We start from the raw sequence: 25,682 nt of genomic DNA, 5'->3' as shown, positions 1-25,682 counted from the left end.
TCCTCCTTTTAGTCCTGGGAACTGCATCAACATCCTCTACCCATCTATGTGAGCCAATAAATTTCTTCATTACTGTAGCTGGTTTAGTGAATTTCTGGCTCATGCAACCAATGGGAGCCTCAGGGAATACTAAATGAACAGATGATCTATTAAATGATTAAACTTCCACGTGGGGGAGGAGATATTTAAAGATCCTGAAACTAGAGGGTCAGGAGCTGCTGCCCTGTGGCAGAGAGGAGAGTGGGTATTTAAGAGGTTATTGTATCAGGCAGACCTGGATCTAGGTCCCAGTTCTTCCATTCACCAGCTGTGTGGTTTTGAGTAAATTACTTGCCCTCTCTAAATTTGAGGTTCCTTATCTGTAAAGTAGGCAAAATAATAGCGACTGCCTTGAAGATGGAATGAGATAAGGAACGAGATGCATCAAACATAGTGCCCAACCAAGGTGAGGAGGCAGATCTGGAAAAATGGTAACTGTTTTTATTAGCCTGCCATCCATTCTGGCCAACTGTGCAGGACCAAGATAGGCATGCAGGTCAGGAGGGAACTAAGATTCAGTCTGTAAGCTGAATTCTGGCAGAAGTGGGTCTTGGCACTGGAGAGGCATAGCGTGAGCCAGAGTGAGCACGTTCAGGCTTCAGAGACGATAGAGACATTAGACAAGCTAGCACTTCAGTGGTGGAGTTGGAAGGATCTGACTCATATGCCAGCTTTTCCACTAACCATCTGACTCACTAAATCTTCCCCAAGCCTCAGTTTCTCCATAAATACCTTCTTGATAATTGTCTTGAAGACTAAATAAAAAGATCCACATAAGGTGTTCAGCACAGGGCTTAGTAGGTTTCCCCAAAGTATTAGCTATTATTATTGCTATTTGGAACTTAGAAGAATTTTCTGAACACAGAGGTGGGGCGAATGCATAACACCATAAGCAAATTTTCATGAGAAAATCGCCAAGTAAAGGAGAGTCTATATCTGAGTCTCCTAAGATAACTTATTTCAGAACAAGGGAAAAATAACTGACTGGACAGTTGTGGGCTCATATTGGAGAAGCCACATCTGGGGACATTTCCGTCATCTTCCTGCCCACTGAAATCTCCCCAGCTGAAGCAAAGTTCTCAAAAGATTTTTCTACACTGGCTGCTGCTTCTTGTTTACTTCCTTCTGACCATTCCTCAAACCCAACAACCTGGTTCCAGTTGTCCTTGCATTGCTGAAATCAGCCTCACGGCACAAGATCTTGTTCTTGCTAAGACCAGTAGACAATTCATCCTCTGTCCAGGACAACTCCTTTGTGGTGCCTGACTCTGCTAAACTCATCCCGCTTCCTGGCACCCTCTCCTCTTTGGTTTCATGACTCATTTCTCCCAATTCTCTTCCACCTCTCTGAGTGCTGCTTCTCAGCAGCTTCAAGGTTCTTCTTCTTTGTCTGGTCCCTCAATTGTTGGTGACCTGTGGGATTCTTACCTAGACTCCCTTCTCACTCCACATACCTTCCCCAAGGAAGCTCTTTAACATTCTCTAAAAGTTCTTGACTTCAAATTCGCCATTTGGAGACCTCTCCAAAGCTTCAGACTACATTGCCACCTGCATACTGGACATTTCCATGAAGATTCCTGCAGACATCTTAAACTCAATGTGCCCAAGTCAGAACCCATTACCATCTCCCCCCTCCCCCAAACATATCCCTTTTTGTCTTCCCTATCTCAAAGGGTGGCATCACCTTCCACTCGTCTACAAAATCCAGAAACTTGAGATCACTCTAAACTCCCATTCTACTACATCTAATTAGTCACTAAGTCCTGTTGATTATACCCTCTTGATATCGTGTAGACAGATTTCTTCTTCTCTCTACTGATGATCAGGCCATTTCTTGTACTCATCAACCCCTGTGTTAGCTGATAGCCAACTAATGGATTTGCCAACCTTCAGACTTACCCCACAGAGTTCACTGTTGCTGGTATCGGCTTTCTGATCCCCCTGTTTGAGACCTTCTGTGGTTCCTGGTCCCTACAAGGCAAACCCAGTCTCCTAGGTTTGGCATTCATGTCTTTTTAGGAGCTTGTCCTCCTCATCCATCTCTACAACCTCCTCTCTGTTGTCTCTTGCTCCCTATGCTTCTGCCAGACGGGGCTACTTGCTGCTTCTCCCTGCTATCCTCCTCATACTTGCTCTCCTCTTTGCCTGGAATGTTCCCCTTCTCACTCTTTTCCTTGAGGTCAACTGCCAGACCCCCCTGAATCTCCCAGTATGCGAGGTTCCTCTTCTGCACCACCATAGAGTCCTTGTCCATCGCAAGTATAACACTTGCCACATTACATTGTCTTCATGACTCTGACCTCTCCCACCAGAATATCAGCTGCTAGAGAGCAGATACCTCTGTATCCTCAATGTCCACCAGAGTCTGCTGAAGTCAGTCCTCAAGGTATATTTCTTGAATATTGAATCTCTAAAATACTTACTTGTTTTACATCTTTATTAAACAAAATATTTTAAAGGTGACCTGAGATGGGAAAAGCTGGAGGGAAGGGGCAGGGCTCAGAGTTCATGGGTCCCCCACAAGACATATTCTGAGCTTTCACGCCCTTCTGAACCTCTAACACTCAGGTCCTGCTCTTCTCAGGAAAGAACCTGTATACAAAGCCCTGCTGTGTGACTTACACCAATCACATACCCTCTCTGTGCCTCTGCTTCCTTTTATGAAAGTAGAATATTGGGATATTACAGGAAGATGATATTTTGCTGAGTACTTTCACAAAAAGAATCTTCAATTAGTCTGCCTACAGCATGGGAGAACTGTGTTGTCATCCCTTCCTGTCTTCTGGGGAATCTTAGGCTGTCCATTTCTCTCTCTCTCTCTCTCTCTCTCTCTCTCTCTCTTTCTCTCTCTCTGTCTCTCTGTCTCTCTCTGTCTCTCTGTCTCTGTCTCCCTCTCTCTGTCTCTCTCTCTCCCTCCCTCCCTCCCTCCCTCCCTCCCTCCTTCCTTTCTGTCCCCTTCCTTTCCATCAGCATCTGAACCTACTCTCTGAACTCTTCCATCTTAAAAAATCCCAATGTTCTCTCTGAGTACTGTCTCATCTTTCCTCTTTCCACTGCCGGACTTACCCTAAGAGCTATCCCTATGTCTTGCCGTTCCTTCCCCAGCTCTCACTCATTCCTCTTTCTTTTGTGGCCTAGAGTCAACTTCCACTGCTTTCTTAAGAAAACTTTAAATCCTAAGGTCAGTGGTGACCGCCAAGATGCTCAATCCACAGGTCCTGATCTGACTTGTCCTCTTACTGCATTTGGTATATAGTCAACAAACTCTCTTCCCTTAGCTTCAGGGACGCCAAGCCTTCCTGGGTTTCTGCTGGCTGTGTATTCACTGCTGGCACCCAGCTTCCTCTGCCTGCTTTCCACCCTGTCCATCTTTGAACATTGGATTTGCTCAAGCCTCAGTTCTATGCCCTTTTCATTCTCACGCCTCTCTCTTCCCCTCCATCATTCTGCCCACTCTTATGGTTGCTGTTACCACCTATATGGCCCCTCATCCCAAATATGCATCTCCAGCTCAGATTCTCTCCAAGTTCCAGATTCCTGGATCCCCCTGCTTCTGGGGAAGCTCAGATTCAAAACTGAACTTGAGATGTTTTCTAAACATTTCTTCACCCTGTGTCCCTTATCTCAGCTGCTCTTACACAAACTTGGAGAATTTTCCTTTACAACTTCTCTTGACTCCCAGACATCAGATCCACCTATTTTCTCATTCTGACTCCTGAACGCTTCTCCTGTCTTGATTTCCCTGCTGCCACCCCTTTGTCTGAGTCACCATCATCTCTCCACAAGACAGCCCCTTCAACATGCTCTCTGGTCCTCTCCAAGGTTTTTGCCCCATCACAGCCACCTTGATCTTGAAAAACTTTGAGTCGGCATATCATTCATCCCCCTGCTTGAAATCTTTCATGTGTTTTACATTTTCCTAAAGTCCCAAATCCTCACAGGCCCCCAGTCCCTGGGTGGTCTGGCCCCTATAGCTCTCTCGGCTCCCTCTCTTCTCACTTCCCTTTACTCTCTGCACTTCAGTAGCACTGACCTCTCAGTGACTTGGACACACACATTTCTTGCCTCTGGACTTTGGCACATGCTGTTCCCTTTGCCCAGAGGCACTCTTACCTATCTTCACCCAGCTAACTCCCCCTCACCCTTGAGGCCCTTGCCTTAAATTTCAGTCCTCAGGAAAGCCTGCCCAGAACCTTCCCCCGGACTAGCCCTTGCCGCTTGTGATGTCATATCTGCATTCCTTGCTAAAATGTACATCTTTCTTTTTGACTACAGTACAAGTGTTCAGCCAATACTGACTGACAACTAAGGAGGTTCAGGGTGATTAAGCAACTTGCTAGAGGCCACACAGTTTATCTGTAGCAGGTCTTGTGTTAAACCCTTTTATACTAGTTTTGATGACTCGGCCATGGGACTTCATAGCACACAGATTCCCTTTATCAAAGCAGTGATCATGCCTTACCCCACCTGCTTGTACAATGTCCTGCCTTCCTGCTAAGCCTCTGTGGTAGAGGCCATGCTGTCTTATTTGTTCCTGCTTTCTTACTCAGTGTCTGGCATGCGGTGGGGAGGGAGTTATGTGAATGCTTGTTGATTGACTCTTTATTGATGAGTTCCCTAAATTCTTTTCCAACTCTGCCTTTCTATCAAGCACCAATTTCATTTTTCATCCTTTTCAACCTAAGTTAAACAATTTTAAAGTTTTAAAAAAAATTACTAAAAAAAGAATAAATTAGCAAATAATTGAGAGAAGCACAAAAGGAAATAAGATGAAAAAGTATAAAATATAAGAGCCTAGAAATAGTTGACGCAAAGAGGTTTGGCTCCATTTAGTCTGTAGACTGAGCTCTCACACATCACAGCTCCCACCCAATTCTGCCCTTTTGGGCCTTGGCTCAACTCCTCACCTACCCTCTTAATGCCTCATCTGGGCTCAGTCCTGATTAAGGGGTCACTTTCCTGAGCAGACTCTGCCCATCCATGCTCCAGCTAACAGATCTGAGGGAAACACTTCTTAAGGGGGTTGGGGTCTCACCAGTGATGGGGAAACAAAGACCCAGAGAGAGTTAGGAAAAGTGGATAGTGGGATCAGTGTTCATCCCATAACCCAGATTATGCCCATGCTGGCTGAGCCAGTCTGCACTTTTCCCCAGAAAGCTGTGCACCCTTGGCTGGGCCATTGACCCCACTCTGGATGTGGAAGAAGAGCAGGGCAGAGTGCTGGACTGCTTTTGGGGGATAGTGAGGGCTGTGGAGACTGAACTGATGGAGGCTAACTGATAAGGCTGAGGCTGAACCCAGGAGGGAGGGTGGGGCCACCAGGGCCAGGGCAGGACAGAACAGCAGGTTCTTGTCAAACACACAATTTAATTCAGAGGCTGTATTCCTTGTGCCTGGGAGATTTTCAGCTTGCAATAGTGTCATTTACAGATGGATTTGCAGCGGCAAATTACAAGTTTGTAAGCAACAGCTTCTCTAACGCCTTGAAAAAAAAGAGCCTATCCCTCTGCAAATCATAAATTCATAACTAACAGTGTTATCCAACTGAATGCAAAACAAATGCATTACAAGCTACATTATTCCATTGAATACCAAGTGAATGAACTGCACAGGGTTTTGTGTGGATAGGGACATGTCAGGAGATGGTGACAAAACAGCCCTCCCCCCACTTCCCTCTTCTTTGTGTCCTTTCAGACCCACCTCAAGCTGACCCTGAGCCTAGGCAGAACTGGATAGGCATACACTGCTTGGATAAAAAGGAAGCTGGAGGTTATGGTGGTGGGAGTGAAGGGGATGGTGGTGGCGGTGGAGGGGATGACGGTGGCGGTGGCGGAGGTGTGCCGAAGGAGATGACCACTCTTTTGTCATGTGTACGCGTCTGTTGTATGATTATTAGAACTGCTGTGGTGCAGGCTCAAATGCTTAAGTCCTTGTGAGTGGCAGGACGTCCCTTGAAGAGGGGATTATTCCTTTTGTTACCCATGCAGGAAGATGTAGTTCCTCTGAGCAGAGACAAAAATAGAAGATGGGTCTAAGTTTAGGCACTGGAGTGGGAATTCCTTGGTAGTCTCCCAGAATGTTACTTTCTTGGGACCAGGCTTCTAAGTCCTGGGACATTGAGATAGATATTCCCTGTGGGGCATTGAGACCATGCCTACAATGTATAGGCAGCTTGGGGCCTATGGTGGGAGGGCATAGGCCATACTTTTTAACCCAGATTGTTCAGTTCCGTTTGACTCTATGGTGTATTCCCAATGTGGTCCCTGAAACTTACGTTTCTTTCTTTATTGCTTATTTTTAGAAAACCAGAAAATACAAATAAAACTAAAAATTACACATACCACCCATAATTTACTCCACCAGAAATAACTGCTTCGGAGTAGATAAGACCTGAAACTCCAATTCAGGAAAATCATTCATTCAGAAATTCTGAGCACTTAGTGGACTTGACGAAACATTTGGTGTGGGGAGAAGAAGTAATGGCCCATACCGCAGCCACACAGCAAAGATCAGTTATCTCAAACCTTAAAGGTCTTTTTTCACTCCCCCACACCACCAGGGGGGTTTCTGGTGTGCTTCTTATCTTGGCCTCGCTTCTCCATCCTGACTTCCCTGTCTCTCTCCCTTTTCCTCTAATCGCCACACCCTTTTCCGCCATCTTCCTCAGGCGCAAAATTAATTCCTCTCCTTGTCTCACACAACGTGGTTTGCAACCATCATCTGTCTAAACAGTTGGTGAAAGTTTTTCCTATTTACAAATAAAGACATTTTTTTTTTTCTCTAAGAAGGATTCTGGTGCCAGCTGTTAAGAAAATGTTTTCACCTTGTTTCATAAACACGTTTACAGTTTTAGAAATAGGAATAGGAGGTTATTCTACAAGTGCTGATATGAAACTTGCTTTTATTCATTAACAATATAGAGTTAGCTTATTTTATGTCAATAGCTGCATATTAGTCCATGTGGTTTCCTTAAACCATTTCTTTTTTTTTTCTGTGTATTTAGGCTGTTACCAGTTATTGCTATTATAACATGCATACATCATCTTCTCACATTTATCTAATTATTTCCTTAGGATAGTTTCTTAGAAGTAAAATTTCTGAGAATGAACTTTCCAAAGGCTTTGTCATATTGTTAAACTACTCTTCAGAAAGTCTGTGCCAATATATACTCACTCATCAGCAGCTTATATTATTATCCTGCTGACTGTAAATGTTCTTTGTCTCAGCTATACCTTGAGTTGATCAAGAAAGATTCCCTGTGGGTTGCCCTTGGTGGCAACAGTGGCAACCGGCGAAAGATCGTTTAAGGAGGAAGAATCCCAGAGAGCATGAGTGGGCGCCTTGTGATCCAGAGCCTCCCACGCGGGTTCTCTCATGGCCTCCATTGGAGGACTTGAACTTGATTTTATGAAGAAAGACATAATTTTTCTTCAAATGATGATGATGAATGCAGTGGTAGCTACGACAGTGATGAGTGGTCATGTCACAGTGAGGATGGTGGTGGGGACGGGTAACAGTAGCGGTGATGGTGAGCACAGTGTTGATGATGGAGATGGTGGTGGCGGCACTGACAGACGGGGCCTGGCAGTCGTGGTGAGGCGTGATGATGACGGTGAAAGGCAGTGTGAGTGACAGAAGGGACAGCGGTGGTAGTTCAGTGGTGGTGAGAGAGGTGTTGGTGGTGAAGTGAGCCCACCTGTCATGGTGGTGCTGAAGCCATTGATGATGGGGGATTGGAGAAGTTCCTGAGGGCAGTGCTGGGGTGCTATGGAAACATGAAGGTGAAAATGGTATAAGTGATGACGAAGAATATCATATAGGATTAAATAAATGCCGAAGGGGGGAGAGGTTATCTTAGGTGTGGGGAACAATGTTAATAAAGGAAGTAGCAGGAGTCTAGAAGAGCAAGGTGACCCACCTGTGAAAAGGAATGGTCAGAGAGAAATTCAGTGATAGCGAGTACTGGGAAGGGTCTTGAAAGTGGCAAGAGGAATTTGGACTCCAGAGGGGCAGTACAGAGACCTCTTGGATCCTGGCAGGAAAATGGGCTGGAGCTGAGTTGCCTGTAGGAAAGAGGAAGAGAGGATGAGGAGCTGAGCTGCCAGCCCCACTGCTGGACTCAGGGGAATAGCAGGTGAACCGGGTCCTCTCCAGTGTGAGAGAGCACCCGTGTTCTTCTGGCAGCATGGAGGAAGGAGAAGCGAGGGGTCTGTGGCACCCGATCCAATGTTAGCACTCCCCTGGGCATGGGGAGGGCCCCTGACCCCTCCACTCCCATGCCAGCCTTAATTGGCAATCCCTACTCTCACTTTTGATTAAGAGAGAGAAGGGTACAGAACAATGGTCTGAAACTCTGGTTCCCTCTCTCTTCCCCCACAACAGCTCCCCAAGTCTGCTAGACAAGCATTTACTTAGTACCATTGCCTGAGAAGAGCTCTTTTCCACTTCTCCAGGTGTAGCATGAAGCCTGCTCATGTGTGCAAAAAGATGCAGGATTCTCTCTTCCCTGAAAAATTTCAGGGAGGCAGATGGTTTGTGTCTGAGCAGCCAGCATCCTGGACATCAAGGGGTTAATCCATCTCTGAGGATAGGGCTAGTTTTCTCCCTCCCACTGCCTGTTGTCCTCACTCCTACACAGAAGCCACTGAAGCCAAGTGGGCACTTAGTTTGGGAGAGGAAGGAACATTTTTTTCCTCCTATTTAATGATACTGGTGACCTCACAAGGTTTCCATGGTGACAAGACCAAGAAGCCAGGGGGATTTGGTGAATCAAGCCAAACAAACTCACCCCTCAGAGTCTTCTCCCCAACTTTGGGCTCGCGGTGGGGGCGAGGGGAACTCCAGATAATCAATGAACTTGCAGAAGAAGGAAGGATGGGGGCCGGGGCACAGACAGCCTGCAAGAGATCTGTGCTTTTCTTTCCTTTCTGTGCCTCACCCCTTGTCCTGCCTGAAAAGCTCCCTTCCTGGAGGGCATGGTGTTGAGTGTGGCCACTGACAGGGAGACCTGGTCACAGAGCACCCCTAGAAGGGCATTTCTGATCCCAAGAGTAGAAAGCATTAATTGGGTAATTCTTGGCTCCAAGGCAGATGAGAAGACAGGGGGAGGTGGGAAATAGAGCAGAGGGGTGGGTTTGCAAGAAGGAGATTAGCATCTGGTGAGGAATCATCTAAAGCTCTGTGTTCTAAGGAACAGCCAAGTCCCAGCAAAGAACATGGGCTGTGGAGTCCTAGTGACCAGGGCTTGAATCCAGGATAAATAACGCCTATGGTCTCTGGTTGTGGATTTCATGGGACATCTTGGTTAGGGTACCTACCAGACGCTTAGTATGGTTTGTTTCCTCTGTCCCGTCCTTCCCCTCCTCCCCGCCACTGGGCCACCACAGGTTCCCGAAGAGCTTGAAGCACCACATTGACCCTCATTAATTTCAGGCAATAAATAGTTTGACCCTCACCTAATTCAGTGATTAAATACCTCTGTACATTGTTCCACCACAGATACTCCACCGCCTTGCACCAAACCTCTGTCGAAGTGGCAGCATTTCACCTGGGTGGTGATTGTCCTGTTCCTGAGGAAGGAACAGTAGTGCTAGGGTTGGGGCTAGTGATTTTTTTTAAAGTTCAGATGGAGCCTGTGAGTGAGGACAAAAGAGAAAGAGGGTAGGAACAAGAGAGTTTGCTGCCCTAAAATGTTGGCCAGCTGTCGCACTTTCCACCATGGGGTTTCTCTGATGGTGAGTGATTGAAAACCTAGACATTCCCCAGCATCTGGGATGACCCGGGCACGCATATAATACTATACTCACATGGCAGAAAATGGGAGAGATGTCTGCAAGCATTACCTTCTGAAAATGGGCTCTGTAGTGCCCTTGCACCTACAGCCTTGCTGGGTACCTCTAGGGGAATCGGGCCACCCCAGCTAGTCAAGGCCCAATTTCCAGGAGTCTGGAGGTAGAGAGAGCTAAGGAGTGAGCCCTTGGCATCAGAGTGGAGCTTGGAGGGGCACTGGGTATGCACCTGCCATGACAGGTTCTCTTAGGACATCTGCTTTAATGAATCCAGAGGAGGAGTTTGTAATTAACCCATCAAATGTTCAGCAACACTCTTTTAGCCATTCTCACTTTCTGGGAGTCTGTGCCCTGTAGTGGATGAAGATTCTCCATCAGAGTCTGCAGTCTCCCTCCCCCATATCCAGTGCAGCCTGGAGCCTCCAGGGGGCGAGGTCCTTCCCCTCAGTGAGTCTAGGCTCACGGAACCCTAGAGAGTTGCCTTGGTCTCATTGTCTTGAGCTGCTGCTGTCTGTCTGCCATGGCTCCTGGGAACCAGGCCCAAAGGGCTGGGTCTTCCCTTGACAGAAAAGCTCCCAGCCCAAGCCCAATTGCTGCCAGCCCTGGAAGATGCTCCAAAATACCCTAACCCTTTCCCATCAGGGTCCTGTGCTTAGAGCTTGTTCTTGAACTTGGAGTGGCTTCCTCACTCCATTTGCTCAGGGTGCGGGGAGTCACTGAAGAACCCACACTGGGGACTTCTTTTCTTTATTTTGTGTTTTCTAACTGGAATATACCACTAGTGTATGTATTTTGATACTGGCCATCTTACTGACCTCTCTTAGTCTTTTATTAGTTTTTCAGTTGATTCTCTTGAGTTTTATAGATAAACAATTATATCATGAACAAATAATGATAGCAATTTCTCCTTCCTGAACATTATGCTTCTTTTTACTTTTACTGTACTGCATTGGCTAGAACTTGCAGAACAAAGTAAACCAACTGTGTTAATAGCAGGCATTCTTGTCTCACTCTGACTTAAATATGAATGCCTCTTGTTCGTGTTTTATTGCAAAGAATGATATTGATTGTTCGTTGCAGATAGATATTTTTTCTTATAGCAAGGAAATGTTCTCTTCCTTTTATTTCACTAAGTGTTTTCATCAGAATGGATGTTCAGTTCTATCAAATGCATCTTTGGTGTCCGTTAAGATTTACACATAACTTTTCCCTTTCTAGTAATTGAAATGATTAACTATATGGACTGATTTTCTGATATGTAATCGTCTCATCTTCACCTCACCGCATTTCTACCATAGCCATCTGTGAAATGGGAAGGAGATCCACTGTCCCAGATAAATCTAATTGAATAAGCAGATCTATTTTATGCCTTGCCAAGGTCCCCCACCTTTACTCCAGAATGTAGTCTCAGGCAGGCTCACTGTGATGCCTAGGGGCTTGAGCTGGGGCTCTGAAGAGCTGGATGGGGTATCAGCTGGTCCTGGACTGATCTTTAAAAGGCCGGTCAGATCAGATGACTCCCTTCAATGGCTCCTCAGTGCCCTCAGCAGAAAAACCCAAGCTTCTCAGCACATTGCCCAGGCCTCTTACAACTGGTCCTGTCAATACCCCACCTTGGTACCCCCACATTCTCCCCTCTAACCACATGGAAGTCCTGGCAGATGGCAACCCCATGTCCCTTCCTGAGCCTCTGCACTCTCTCATATTCTGCTCCCCTCTCTGGAATGCCTTTCCCACCTTCATTCACCAGGTAGGACTTACCTATTCCTCCAGGGAGCCTTCCTGACCCAGCAGGCTGGGTTAGAAGGCCCTCCCCAGGTGCCACGGTCCCTGAATTCACCACCTCTTTTGTGCATATCAGGTGGAAGGTAGTTCCTATAAGCACATCTATCTCCAGGAACTCCAGGTGGCTGGGTACCAGCCTAGTCCCCTCCAGGGTCTCATCTCCCAGTCCTGGCCTGCCCCAGATCAAGTGCTACTCCATCAAGCGCTGCCCTGTGTGGAACACACTCATGTGTTCACACTCACAAATGCACCCTGCTGAGCCCCTGCCCTGCTGGTGACCCCCCAGCACTCACTGTCCCAACTCCCAGTGGTTAATTGTCGAGAGGCCCCAATCTCAGCCTCGCAGGTGAAGGCAGCTCCCAGGAGCCTCTTTAGAAAATGCAGTTGGCCTTGTTTCCTCCATATAAACAACAACTTAGCACAGTATTGAGGCCCAGGGGAGAGTGTTCTCCCCAAAAGTTGCTGCCATTGGAGACACAGGAGGAGGAAGCCAAGTGAGCCCAGAAGGGACCAGATGACTGGGACAGATGAGAGGGGCTTGATGGGCCCTGCCCCCTCTCCAAATTTCAGCTGGCACCTGATGTAGGCTTGGGCAACAGCTCTGCCTCTGCCTCTCCATTGGGCCTCCTCCCAGGGTCTCCTCTCTCCATTGCCTAGGATCTATGCTTTCCTCCAGCACCAGGCAGCCAGGTAGAGTTCTCACCTCTTCGGACAAGCTGATATCAAGTAGAAGTCTGCTTGACCATTAAGCCTGGGTGGGGTGGGGGGTAGCCCAGACCTGCCTCCTCTCTTTTGTGCATTCCCATGCCCCCACCAGCAATCTTGAGTTACACGACACATTCCTAGACAAGAATCTGATGAGAAATCAGATGACATGGCCTAAAGGGCACTGGGGTCAAGTCGTGGGGTCAGGCTGACCTGGGTTCAAATTCCAGCTCTACCCCTTGCTAGCTGTATGATCTTGGACATGTAAATTAACCTCTCTGAGCCTTAGTTTCTTCATCTGTGGAACAGAGTGCCCCCCATACGGCTGTCGTGAAGACTATAAAGCGCTTAGCACAAAGGCTGACACATAGCAGACAATCAATTAACGTTAGCTGATATTATAAATTACAGGTCAGAGCAGGCTGGGCCATAGCTATCACCTCGCAGCTTCATCCTCCATTGGTGGGAGGCAAGGGAAGCTGAGGCCCAGAGAGAAGCAAGACACCAAGTTGCTTAATCCCTTCTTTAGTCCGAGCGTGTGTCTAGTGAGGAGTTTCGTGCAGTGAGTAATAGTTTCAATCACAGAGACCCTGATGCCTAAAATCTTGAATTTTAGGCTCTGCCCTTTGAACATCTGGCCACTTCTTATTTAAAAAACCTCTACACTGTGCTTACTAAGTGCTCAGCACTTATAAGCCCTTTACGTATGTTAACTTTATGCACGTAATAACATTATTATTAATTTTAATCTTCTAACAACAGCATGAGGTAGATACTGTTATTATCCCCATTTTACGGATGAGGGAACTGACCGAGGTCATCCAGCTAGCAAGGGGAAGGGCCACTTTCTGCCATCAGGGATGCCATCATCGAGGTTCCCATCCTCAGGTGAGCACAATCTGGGTGGGCTCCATGATAAGATCACAAAGGGCACATGGGCACCTGAAGCCAGTCTCCCCACATTCATTCTCGGAGGGATGGGGCAGCCTGTGACTAGGCACAGTGGGAGCATCATCTTTGTCCTACTAATGCCCATCACCGGATGCCACACCTCAGGCCACAGCAGGTATTTCCCAGGAGAGAAGACAGTGGAAACTTGGAACAGGAGATCTCTATTATTCAGAATAACTGCACTATTTAATTTACTATTAATAATAACTCTTGAGTCAACCTGCTCTTGAAAAGAAATGAGAACTGAAAGGATGTCCCTCTCTTGTCTCCCCTCCTCCCTCCCTCCTTCTTCTCCTGCCTTCCCTGGAATACTGTGAACTCAGTCACGAATGATTGAGCTGTTTTGGAGGTTGGAGTGGGAGAAATTGAGGCCTCGCTCACACAGTGAACTCCTCCCCCCTGCACAGCCCTGCTCTGCTGTTCCTTTGTGGATCCCTGGAGGAAACCACTCCTCTGCTGTCAGATCCCTGTAAGGAGAGTATGGCTTCTGTCCTCAGGCTGAGTTAGAGCTAAGAGGCCAGGGACCGTGTTTCAGCTAATCAAAGGGAAGACTGAATTCAGCAATCCTTGCCGTCCTGAGACGTAGGTAGGAATAGGGGCTTAGGGATGCCAGGATCCTTTCTGAGTCCCATCTCCTGTTCTCTGCATCTAATGAGGGTGCTATGTAAGAAGGAGCATGTCCAGAGAGAAAAAGAACCAGCAAGGAACCTTGAATCTCTGCCAGGGGAGTATTTGGCTTGGCGTTCAGAAGACTTGGGGAGACCTAAGAAGTGCCTTCAAAGAACTAGAGGGATTTGGTTTCTTATCCACAAGTCTTCATTGAAGGTCTTCTCTGCCACGTGCTGGGAACATGTGGCCCCGGTGTCTATGGAACCCCCAGAGTGGCAGAGACGATGGACAGGACCATACTAGTGCCACTATTGCCAGTGTTTCAGGGGTGGAATCATAAGGTCCTGATGCGAGTTGTAGGAGGCGAGGACTTGATTTACCTGAGTCAGACTACATGTGTTTCCTGGCTCCCAGAGGTAAAGGTGCAAAGACTCCTCTCCATAGTTTAGTTTGGCCTTTCTGTTTATTCAGTATAGACCCAGGCTCCTGGGCACCCATGTTCCTTGACTCTGTTTCCTGTACTGGGGCCCCTGTGTGATCTCAGGTGTGGAGCAGGAGTGGGGTGGGCATGGGGCTAACTTCCTAGAAGACAGGTATGTTTTCTTCCTTTCTTCTAACTACCAGACTCCCCAGAGCTGGAGGACCATGGCTATCCCCAAGGGCTGTGGGTTGAAGGTCTCAGGGCTGCACACCAGCATCCTGGCCCTTCCCCCATCCTGTAAGACAGCCACCAGCCCTTTCTTCTCTCCTGCCCACCTATCCACACAGGTTGAGTCCTAGACATCCTTAGGTGATTGCAAAGTGCTTTGTAACAGTGTTGTGGGGGTGGATTCAGACTGGCTGATGTAGTGCTTGAGCTTTCTTTATCTGCCTGAGCTGGGTTTCACATACCTGCACACACACACTCCTAAATACACACACACACACACATGCATGCCGACTCTCACGGTGAGGGCCCCACTCTTTATTCAAGGAGCAGTCGTGGGTATCTGAATGGATGCTTGAAGACTCGTCTTTGCAATTAACACACTGCTGCAGTATTATTAGTCTCTGATAGGCAGGTCTGCCTTTGCCAGAGACTATAAATATATGGGGCCAATGACTCAGCAAATCTGTTGCTATTTTTCTTGCAGGTCCGTGTGGATCTGTGTCTGTGTACACCATGGCCCCATCTCCCAGCAGATTCCATGGCTTGTATCCATGGAAACATAGTCCTCCCCAGCTACAGTACTCTGGCTGACAAACACTGGGAGTCTCCCCAGCCCCCTACCCACTTTGGAGAGGGAGCGTGGACCATGAGAGCTCCCAGTAAGCGGGAGGGTAGCACTGGTGGAGAAAGTGGCACTTTCTCAGTGACTTCAAAGGTCTAGGCAAGTCTGGGTCCCCAAGCCCTTCTTGCTCTGGTCTGTGGTCAAGGCCTTGTCACCAGTTCATGGTGAGTGGCCTGGTGAGGGAACTCTTACTGAGGCCTGGGCCCTCTTAGGAGTGAGTTTGGCAGGGCCATTCCTAAGCTGTGGACAGTGTGGCAGGGAGGAGCTACTGCCCTTGATAGTGGGGCAGTGGCAGGGCCAGGGGTGGGGATGACAGGGGCGGGGGGGGGGGGCAGGAAGGGGGACTGGCATATGGAAGAGGGAGACTGCGGAAGCGGGGAGGGGGCAGTGTGATGAGAGGAGGAAGGAGATCAAATTTAGTATAACACCTGAAGGCCTGACCTTGACTCTGTCAAAAGAAGCTGTGGGATAGAGGAGAGAGCATGGACTTTGGAATCCCTCCTTCCTTCCCTCTTTTCTTCCCTCCTTCTTTCCTTTCCTTCCATAAACATTTACGTTGGCTCAGTCTGTGCCAGGCCCTGTGCTGGGTGTGGAGATGCAGAGACTAATGAGAACCAGACCCTTCTTAAGGACTCACAGTCGGGGAGGAGAGGGGTCCTGTGACCTCAGGGACCCTGGAGGTCAAGATGGAGCAACGGGACATGGAAGGGTGGGCAGACCACCCTCGGGGACAGGGGAGGCTTCCTTAAAGACCTGAAGTTCACGGAGCGTGCCAGGAGGATGAGGCAGGGTACAAGAGGTGCCGATCAGAGCCAGAGAGGGCATTCCACACATACAGGCATCCCAAGAGTGGGTTGGTGAGACTCAAACGCAGAGCTCTAACTCTAGCTCCTATTAGTAGAATTTTCTTGAAAAAGCAACCTAAGTTGTTTGGACTACAAAATGGGAAACCACAATGCCTACCTCGTAGGGCTGGGTTAGAATTAACTAAAGCATCTGGCCCCAAATATAGTGAACATTTATTGCACTAAGCATACACCAGACTGCCTGCATGCCAGTTACTTTCTTCCCTTTGGGCTCTGTTTCCTTCTGTCAAATGAGGAGGCTGGACCCGACAATGACTAGAGGCCCAGCAACTCTGCCTCTTCCTGTCCTCAGTTTCTTCACTTTCCAAACAGGAAGGAGAAGGTTCCAACAGATTTCAAAAGTAAAGAAATGGATCATAGAATTATTCAAAGAACATCAACAGATATTTGTTAAGTGCAGCTTGCTTTTCCCCTGCTTAGGGAAAGCAGGGCCAGGCTGATGTCACAGCTGCCACCTCCATGGGACAAGAAGGAGCAGGAGACCCAGCCCCTCCCTCAGAACATTCGGTGTGGCTGGCGAGATCCAATGTGACATGCAGCCGTGAAGCCACCATACCAGCCAGCTCTGCTATGTTTGCCCCTCTGCTACTCTCTTCTCTTTTTTCTCTCTTGTGTTTGGAGTAAAGGGAGTACTTGAGGCCCTGGAATCTCAGTCCTAAGGACCATTTAGCCACCTCTGGCCTCCAGACCACTCAAGTTCTTATTCTCAAAGCTCCAGAGAAGCTAAAATGACTGAAAACCCTCTTCACTCGCTCATAGTAACGTCACTCTGATCTTGCAAGGTAACTACTATTGTTATCATTCCCATTTCACAGATGAGGAAACTGTGGCTCAGAGAGTTTAGGGACTGGCCCAGGGTTACCCAGATGTAGGTTTTAGAGCTAGGTTATCAGTACAGGTCTGTATCATTCCAGGGCCCACACTCTCTCCCTGCTCTGGACCCTGCCCTCTGAAACTCCTCAAATCCTTTGGGCAGTAGAGAAGACATAAATAGCACATGGGGTTATGAAGTAAAAAAAGCAAGTTGCAGAGCAATACATATAGGAAGGTTGCAGTCATGTAAAAAAAAAAAAAACAACACCTCAAACTGAAATGTGATATATGTATATGCATATAGGAGAGAGAATGAACAGAAATAGGTCTGGAAGATTTGTCCTGCTGTTTGAACCCTGTTCATCTATGAGTAGGGGCATGTTCCCTTATCAGTCAATATATTTCTCAATTGGTTTTAATTTGTTCATGTATTACCTGTACAATAAAGACATTGTACCCAGGAGACGTGATGCTGCCATCTCCCCATATGAGGGCTAGGGCAAGTGGTGACCTGAGAGTGGCCCTGGCTTATGAGGGTGGATCTGACAACCCAGGTAGGCTGGTTCATGGGAACTTTTCAAATAGACCTGGCAGGTTTTTTGCCAGGAGACTCCATGTGCTTCATCTGTCTTTTAAAAACCAAGAGTAGCTCCTCTACCCATTTTTATAGATGGGAACCCTTAAGTTCAGAGACAGCTTAGCCCCACATTAGATCACCTCACTGTTGTGGTTTGGTTGGTGAACACACTTGCCTTATTGGCAAGGCTCAGAGAATCATGAACTTTATCTTCAGACAGCGCTGGGTTTGACCTTACATGGTCTATTCTAGATTCTCTGAGCCTGAGCTTTCCTATCCATAAAATGGTATTGATACACCTACCTTGAAAAGTTTCTGTGAGTATTAAATAGGACCAAGTTAGCCACATGGCTGTCACAGGACACAGCTCTGTTCACGATGGTTCCCCAGCTCTCTTCTTCTTTATTTGTCTAAGGGAGACTGTTCTGGACTCAGCATGGTGCAGATATAACACAGGCCTTGGCCTGAATTCTGGCTTGGCCACGTGGAAACAATTGCCATACATTGTGAGCACATCCTAGGTACCAGGGATCATGCCAAGAGCTATATTTACAGCTCCCTTAATCCTAATCCTGAATCTTAATCCTGCTCCTTGCCTCTGAGATAGGTGCTACCTATTATTAACCCCACTGTATAGATGTGAGAATTGAGGTATTAAGGTTATGCCGGCCTCATGGAATGGTTTAGAAAGAATTCTACTCTTTTTTTTATTATTAGGAAAACTTTATATAATAAAGGTAATTTAATTTTCTTAAGTATTAGATAGAATTCACCAGAAAAATCATCTGGGCCTGGAATTTTCTCTGTGAGAAAAGTTCTAATTACAAATTCAAATTCTTTAGGAGTTTTAGAAGCATTCCTACTTTTGATTTCTTTTTGTGTCAGTTTTGGTAAATTTTCTCTTTAAGAAGGTAATAACGATTCTTGCTGGGTGGGGTTACTAGGTGGAGTAACAGCTTACTAACTTGTTCTGTGTCGTAACCCTCTAGGCCTGGAACACACTAGGTCTCCTGATGTTGCAATTGGGCGTTCTGATGTCCACTCCTCCCTCCATCATAGCTCAAGAGGGCCAGGATAGAAGCCAACACCTTCCCTTTGGGTATGGGGCTTGAGCTCTTCTAAAATGCCAGAGACTTGGGTTAGGGCAGGAAGGCTCCAAAAGGTTGACACATGAGGCTGGTGGGACTGTCCAAGGCCTGAGACAACCTGGAGCCAATGGAAACAGAGCACTCAGGCCCTCCGTATCAATGGTCCCAGCAGCCCTGATTTTGAAATGCTGAGCACCTGACTAGTACTCAGAAAGTGCTCATGGAGTGAGAGAAAAGGAACAGGGAATGGGGGCAGGTGTGGTGCAGAGGAAAGGTTTCATGGTCCAGAAGAGGGGGAGGAGTAAGTGTTTTGGGAGCTTCCCTCTCTGGTAAGTCTTCAGGGCCAAGTAGTTATGACCAGAGAGGATATTCCCTGCCCCTATCTCTTCCCAGATCCCCAGCCTCCTAATCTGAGTCCTGGAGGAGGTGGTTATAATTGCAAACCCTGCAAGGTGCCCCTTTGACCACCCTTGCAACTCTAGAGCCTAGGCTGGAGGGCCTGGATGATACCACCCCAACCCTTTGGCCATGACTCTGCTTCCTCACTGAACAGCAGGACTGAGCAGGGGTGGGGGCAGAATGTCCAGAATGAGAACCTACTTTGCTGTCTTGGCCCTGGGTTTGCATCCCCTCCCTACTCTGTGAAGCTGGAAGGAATAGGCCAGTAGCTAGAAGTAGCCATCCCTGAGTCCAGCTTTCTGAGGGCTATTCCTAGGGATGCCCTATGCAAGGATGTTCAAGGTCCTGTGATACCTTGGCACAGCAGAACTGTTCCACATGGCACTGGGATCTCTAGGAAAGAGAGCTCAATAAACCCTGGAACAAATGAATGAGCAAATGAATGATGGCTTACTGAATAACTAGAACACCTACAATATGTATGAGCACAAAAGGTCAAAAGACACCTTGTCTCTGAGGGAGGCCAACATACACATGTAGCATTGCATCTCTGGGTGATAAATGCAATGCTAGAAGTAGCCCGGGGTATAGTGGGGATACAAAGGAAAAATGTCTAGTCCATCGTAGTGGTGGTTAAGGGGGTAGTAGTGATTTCTTGGAAGAGGTGGCATGGGTTGAGTTTTGAAAAATAAATAGGAGTTAGCCCAGAGATCATTGGAACTGGGAGAGAATGCAGGGTCTAAGAAATGCACATGCAATTACCCAGTGGGGTAAGAGTCCTGATCTCAGTCTATTAGTGAAGTTACTGACACTTGACACTTAGCTTATTCCCAGAGTATTTCCTGCTCCAAGAGAATCCTGGGCTCATAGTGCATTGGAATGACCATGCATGCACCAAGGTCAGGGGAAAGAGATCCCTTTCTACCTGAGCTCAGCATTCTAAACTGGAGGGGGGTGGTATACAACTAAGGATGCACATGGTAAGTAAGAGAAAACCTAATAAACGGAGTCCTAATGCTTAAGTGTGTGTGTGGCGGGGGGAGGTATTCGTTCTATACGGCAAGGAGTTCAGGGGTGAGCAGTCCAGGACTGCTGTGAAAACTCCACTATTCTGTCCAGCCCTCAGGCTCCTTCCATCATTCCCTCCACCATCCTTCGTGAGAAAGCCCTTGTCTTCACGTCTGTTGCCTCATAATAACAAGATGGCTGCATCTCCAGACCTCTGTCTATGTTCTAGGCAGAAAGAATACAGAAAGGCTAAAGGGAAATCCAGTTCTGCAGCTTTTAAAACTCTTCCCAGTGCTTCATTTACATCTCACTAGCCAGAAGGGGGTAACGTGGCCATCTCTAGACCAATCAATCACTGGAAAGTGACTGGAGAGAAAGGGGTATGGAGGGCCTTGGGTCAGCCTGCCAGTGTCTCCTACAGATGGGTGTTTGTGCCAGAACACACAGCCCTCAGGCCCCAGACCCAGGAACCAGCCAATCCAGAAACAGCCCCTTTTCAGCAGCTATTCAACTAGTGTTAATGACTGCCCACTGTGGCCAGGGACTGAGCCCTGGAGACCAATGGGGAATGAGCTTCAGCCTGAGGCCAGGCAGTGAGGGCAAGAGACCAAAGCGAGCCTCTTCCTGAAGGAAGGGAAGTGCTGGATGGCAGTGATTCCTGAAACTACACAAACCTTTCTTGCCTTTGAAGAAAAGAGGTTTCAGAAAACCATAGAACCCCAGTAGAGAGGATCTGGGCCTCTTCATCTGACCAATTATAAAGTGATTTCCATTGAAAGTTGGAGGTGTGCAGACAAGCGGGTGTATAGAGTTATACCACCAATTGAGTGTGGCATGAGGGAGCCACTGCTCTTCCAGCATGGGCCCCCAGTGTTGGAGAGCCGAGGTCTGTCCCCACCTCCCTGACTGGGATCTCTTCCCACTGATGTTATCTGACACATCCTTACCACTCAGAGCCCTGAACTCAGGAAGCCGCTTTCAACATTGTGGCAGAGCAAGGTCCTTCAGATCTTCTTGAGCTTCCCCACAGCTCCCCCACCCAACCTTAGAGGGAGGGCAGATCCACTCTAGGTCTGTTGAGAAATGCCCAGAGCAGGGCATCAGAATGCCTGTGTGACCTTGGGTAAGTCGTTCAACCACTTTGGGCCTTTAGTGACACCTTGTGGCAGCATCTGCTTGAAACCAAAGTGCTTGGGTCAAAACAAAACAAAACGAAGTACACAAAAACAAATAAACATATTGTAGTCCGACCAGTCCCCTTTGGACACGTTCAGGCCTATCTCACTCACCTCAACTGCGGAGGGTCGGCCTCCCAGCACCCCTGACCCAGCCCTTTCCCATATACCCTCCTGCCAGCCGTGCAGTTTAGCCACACTTCCCCAAGGAAGCAGTTCTTGTCTCAAATTGCAGGTCTCAGGGTTCTGTCCTTCACGGTACTTTCATCAGCTCTGGGAAGAGAATGTAGGGGGAGTGTGCTGATTACGTGAAGTCAGAAAATCTTCCCATCCGGAAAGAGACAGTAAGTCTATAGCTAAGTAAGGCTTCATCTAGGGTACCAGCCTCAGCCTCCCGTTCTCTCTCCCTTCTCCAATGGGTATAAGATTTTACTCAGTCCACAAGTAGCCAGGAAGAGTTCTCTGCATGCATGTGAATATGTGGGGTGTGTGTGTGTGTGTGTGTGTGTGTGTGTGTGTGTGTGTTTTGTCATGCACCCGGAAAACTTCCTCCTGAGACATACTGCAAGAGGATAGTTTCAACCCAAACTCGAGCTGTGAGCCAGGGGCCCTGGTGTTGACTTTTGAGATTAGTGCCCCAACCTAGGTGGTCGTCAGTGCTTAGTGTTCTTGGCTTCTTTTCTTGCCCAAGAGACCAACACCCTCTGCTTGGCTCTCATACCATCCAAACCTGCTTCTACCCAGATCTGCTTGTTAGAAGGGATCTAATGAAATCTCTCCTAGAGGCAGCTGTTCAGGACTAATAAGGGCGCCCAGAGGGGACTGACAGGTGGAGGAGGGCCTTCCAGGCCCAGAGCCAAGTGCAAATGATGGAATTTCAAACCAGGTCTCCATAGTCTAAAACATTTCCTCTTCTAGCCTGCCCAGTCTGACCCACTGGCATGAGGAGGCAGTTTGGGACAAGAGGGAAAAGCTGTTCTGAACCATTCACATCTCTACCCAGTCATTTGGGGATTATAGGGAGAAGGTCTAGGCATAGGGTGACCTGTATACAGGGTTTGGGGTCTTAGTTTGGGGCCCTGGAATGACTGGCCCAGCTCTTAATCATCAAGAAGATTAAGGGTGACTGAGTAGCTGCTCTGGGCAAGGTGCTTACTACTTGAAAGTTAGAGGCTAACCAGAAACCCTCCCATTAAATGTACTCATCTCTGAGATTTGAGAACCCCCTCAAAGGCAGGGAGCTCATCCAGGCCCTCCTCTGGCTGCAAGAAACCTTTGCAGCCCAGAGCAGATAACACAAGGATGTCACATAATCCTCTCTAGCCCCATGAGATGAACATCATCATTATCCCATTTCACAGATGAGGAAACTGAGGCTCAGAGAGGTGTGGCTGATTCCCATTGTATCATGTCAAGTGTCATGTAGCCTGCTGTTCACGAAGTTGGGTGGCATAGCCTAAGGCATGGCCAGCATCTACCTCATCCCTGGCCAGAGTCTCCTATGCTGAGCTCCTCTCCTGCTGGATCAGAGCCAGAAATGCGGGTTTTTGAGGTTAGCGTCCAGATCAAACTCCTGACTCTGCTACACGTTGGCCCCTTCTATTCACCCCACAACACTGTTCCTAAGGTCTGTTCCAATTACTCTTTTCCTAAATGTTAAGTGGCTCCCCATCACCTCCACGACCCACTGTCATCCTCCCCTCCACTCACCCTCTCCACATCACTGGCTTCAGCCTGACTGGACCACACACCCTTCTCAGCATCCTCCTGTGTCACCACCCTCCCCTCCACCCCCACCAAGGCCTTCCTGCCATCCACCCATCCTTCAGAAGCCACTCCTTTAGGAAGCCTTGCTGTCTACATTCTAACTAGGGCAAGTGGTTTAACCTCTCCAACCCTCCAATTGTACCTATGGAAAAAATAAGGGAACAGCAAGAATCTGCCTCAAGAGGGCTGCATTGAGGCTTTTACTAAGTGAGATAACACACACCCAGGGTTCAGCACAGTGCCCACCCCCCCAACACGCATCCAGAGATCAGGCAGATTGGGCTTCAAAAACTTTTCAGACATTCTCACTCTTCTTATGGAACTCTTTGATTCCCTCTTCTGAGCTCCCAGAGTACCCTTGGCTCCTGTCCTGTACTCCATTGAATTAAAAGAGTGACAAGAGCACAGCTCCCTCCTCCTTGTCTCCCTAGGGCCCAGGACACCCTGGAGAGCTGGGCTTTCCTTTTCAGGAACTCCAACGGAGGACTGTCAAACTGAATACCTGTGATGGGGGTGGGGCAGGGCCTGGAGAGAGCGATCATTATCTCCCCTTTTCTCCCCTCGGAGGGAGCCAGGATTTGGGGCGCAGCCAGCCCTGAGCCTTTGATGGGAGGAAGGCTTAATTACCTTCTTAGGCAGATGGAAATGAAAATAAGGAGCAGATGAACACTTGGCAAGGCTGCTCCTCCTCTGGGCCCCTACCCTCCCAGCATCCAATCTGCCCTCACCTCCATCTCCAGCCGCTCTGGACTCAGACCTTGTACCTGGTCTGCAGTGTGAAATCCCCCATTAGCACTTCTTGTTGGGATCACATTGAGTACTCCTACTCAGTGCGGAAGGAGTGGTCAGGATCTCCTAGGATGATCCTGGGATCCTTTGGATGAAGAAGTGACAAAAGCCAAACAATGAGGGCTTCTAGTTTATGTGATGGAATCCTGATGGAATGGGAAGCCAGGGACAGGTTTCACAGAGGAGAGTCAGTGGGTGGGCCATGGGCCTGCCTCCCATGGGGCCTGGTGGAGTCCTGTGGTTGGGACCGTATGGCTGGGCTCTGCAGCTCTTTTCTGTCCATTGCAGAGCAGCCAGTGGGCAAGGAGAAGGGGAGGGGAGGAGAAAGAGGCAAAGGTGTCAAGAGTGTCTGAGCAAGAGAACTGAGGAGAGGGAGAGGAAGCTGGGCAGAGGAGTGAAGAACTCCTTGCAGGGCAGACCTGGCACCCTGGATTCTTGTGGGTGGTGCCGGATGTTGTGCGTCGAGCTGGGGACACTCCTCTGCCCTTTCCTTGGAAACGTCCTCAAGCTCAGCCCACGGGAAACTCTGACTCTAAGCCCCTTGGGCTGGAGGGGGCTGGTGTCAGTTGTCCTACTGCAGTGGGACCTGCAGGGCACAATTGGTGTGAAGGAGCCCGAGTGAGAACTTTCGCCTGGAGTGACATGCTGGTGCCTGGCTCCCTGCACTCCAGTGCTACTCCTTCCCAGACAACAATGCGAGCACTGGGGGCTGCTTGGGGGGCTGCGATCTACTCAGCCACTGAACAGTTGTGTGATCCTGGGCAAGTCACTTTAGTCTTTTAAGCCTTGATTGCCTCATCTGTAAAATGGGGATTGTAATAGCATCTCATAGGTTTATTATGAGGATTAATAAAGACAAGGTATGTAAACTGTTTAGCACAATTCATGGCATGGGGTAAATGCTCACAACTGTTAGCTATTATAATGGTTGTGATTATTAATCCTGTTGGGCAGTGCTTCTCAACCTTAAACAATTCCAGGCTCCCTTGTGATAAGCATGCAAACCACAGATCCCTCCCTTTAATGGTACAGAATTGAAAATGTCAAAGAAATAACAGGTTGAGGCCAAAATCAAATCAAAGCACTTATTATAAGGAATATGCTTTTTCAAACTAAAAAGTGCTCCCCCACACAGCTGAGGCTCACTCTGGGAGTGTGGAGTTGGGGAGGTAAGAGCAGTTTAGGCTGGACTTGTGGGGCCCTTGGTCAACCAGAGAGGAACCTGGCAGGGGCCTTGTAGGGGAGGGTAGCCGAGGGCTGAGGGCTGAGGGCTGAAGGCCAAGAGCCCAGGGAGAACGCCACCCCCTCCGCCCTCTCCCATCCCCCATCCCCTCACCGCCCCCCTCCACCACGTTGGTGGGCACCTCTCTCCGCTCATCGGTTTGCTGCAGTGGCCTCTGGATCCCAGCCGGCCCTCCTGCTGGACAGCAATGACTTTGAGGAAGCAGGGGGAGCGCTTTGGAATACAAATGCCTTTGGACCCTCCATTCCCAGCTGGTGCCCATTCTCATGCTAATGCAGGGAGAGACTGGGAATAGCTTGAAGGGGAAATTGCTGACTGTAGGAAACCCACCCTGTGTCTGGGCCCTGGGAAAAGACCAGGCCTCTGGGGTCCTTTTCAGCATAGTCTCCTAGTACCCAGCACCACGTACCCTGTACCAGGTTCTAGCCCCACGCCCAGCAGTCCTGGCAAGTTCCCCAGAGGGCTGGGTAGGTTCCACAGCGAAGGGTTCATGAGCTGGACAATTGCCCCCTTTCCAATCTCCCCATGCAAATAATAATCCACTTGACAATAACAGCTGCCTCTACCCCCTCCTCTGGCCCTCTTTATGAGGTGCTTTATGCATCTGAGTTATCTCCTGCAACCCTTACCCTGCAGCCCATGGAAACGAGGTTCACAGAGAGTGGGACTTTGCTCCAGACCTCAAAACTGTGGTGCCAGGATCCAAATCCAGGTGTGTGTATCCCAGGACTCCAGCTCCAAGGTCTTTTGGCTCCCCACTGAGTTCATGGGGCTGGTGGCATTGGAGACCTAGTGAGCCACAAGATGGC

Source organism: Rousettus aegyptiacus, unplaced genomic scaffold (genome assembly GCF_014176215.1).
Source record: "Rousettus aegyptiacus isolate mRouAeg1 unplaced genomic scaffold, mRouAeg1.p scaffold_m13_p_3, whole genome shotgun sequence".
NCBI classification, from domain to species: domain Eukaryota; kingdom Metazoa; phylum Chordata; class Mammalia; order Chiroptera; family Pteropodidae; genus Rousettus; species Rousettus aegyptiacus.
The sequence above is the reverse complement of the archived record's forward strand: the minus strand, read 5'-3'. Positions refer to the sequence as shown.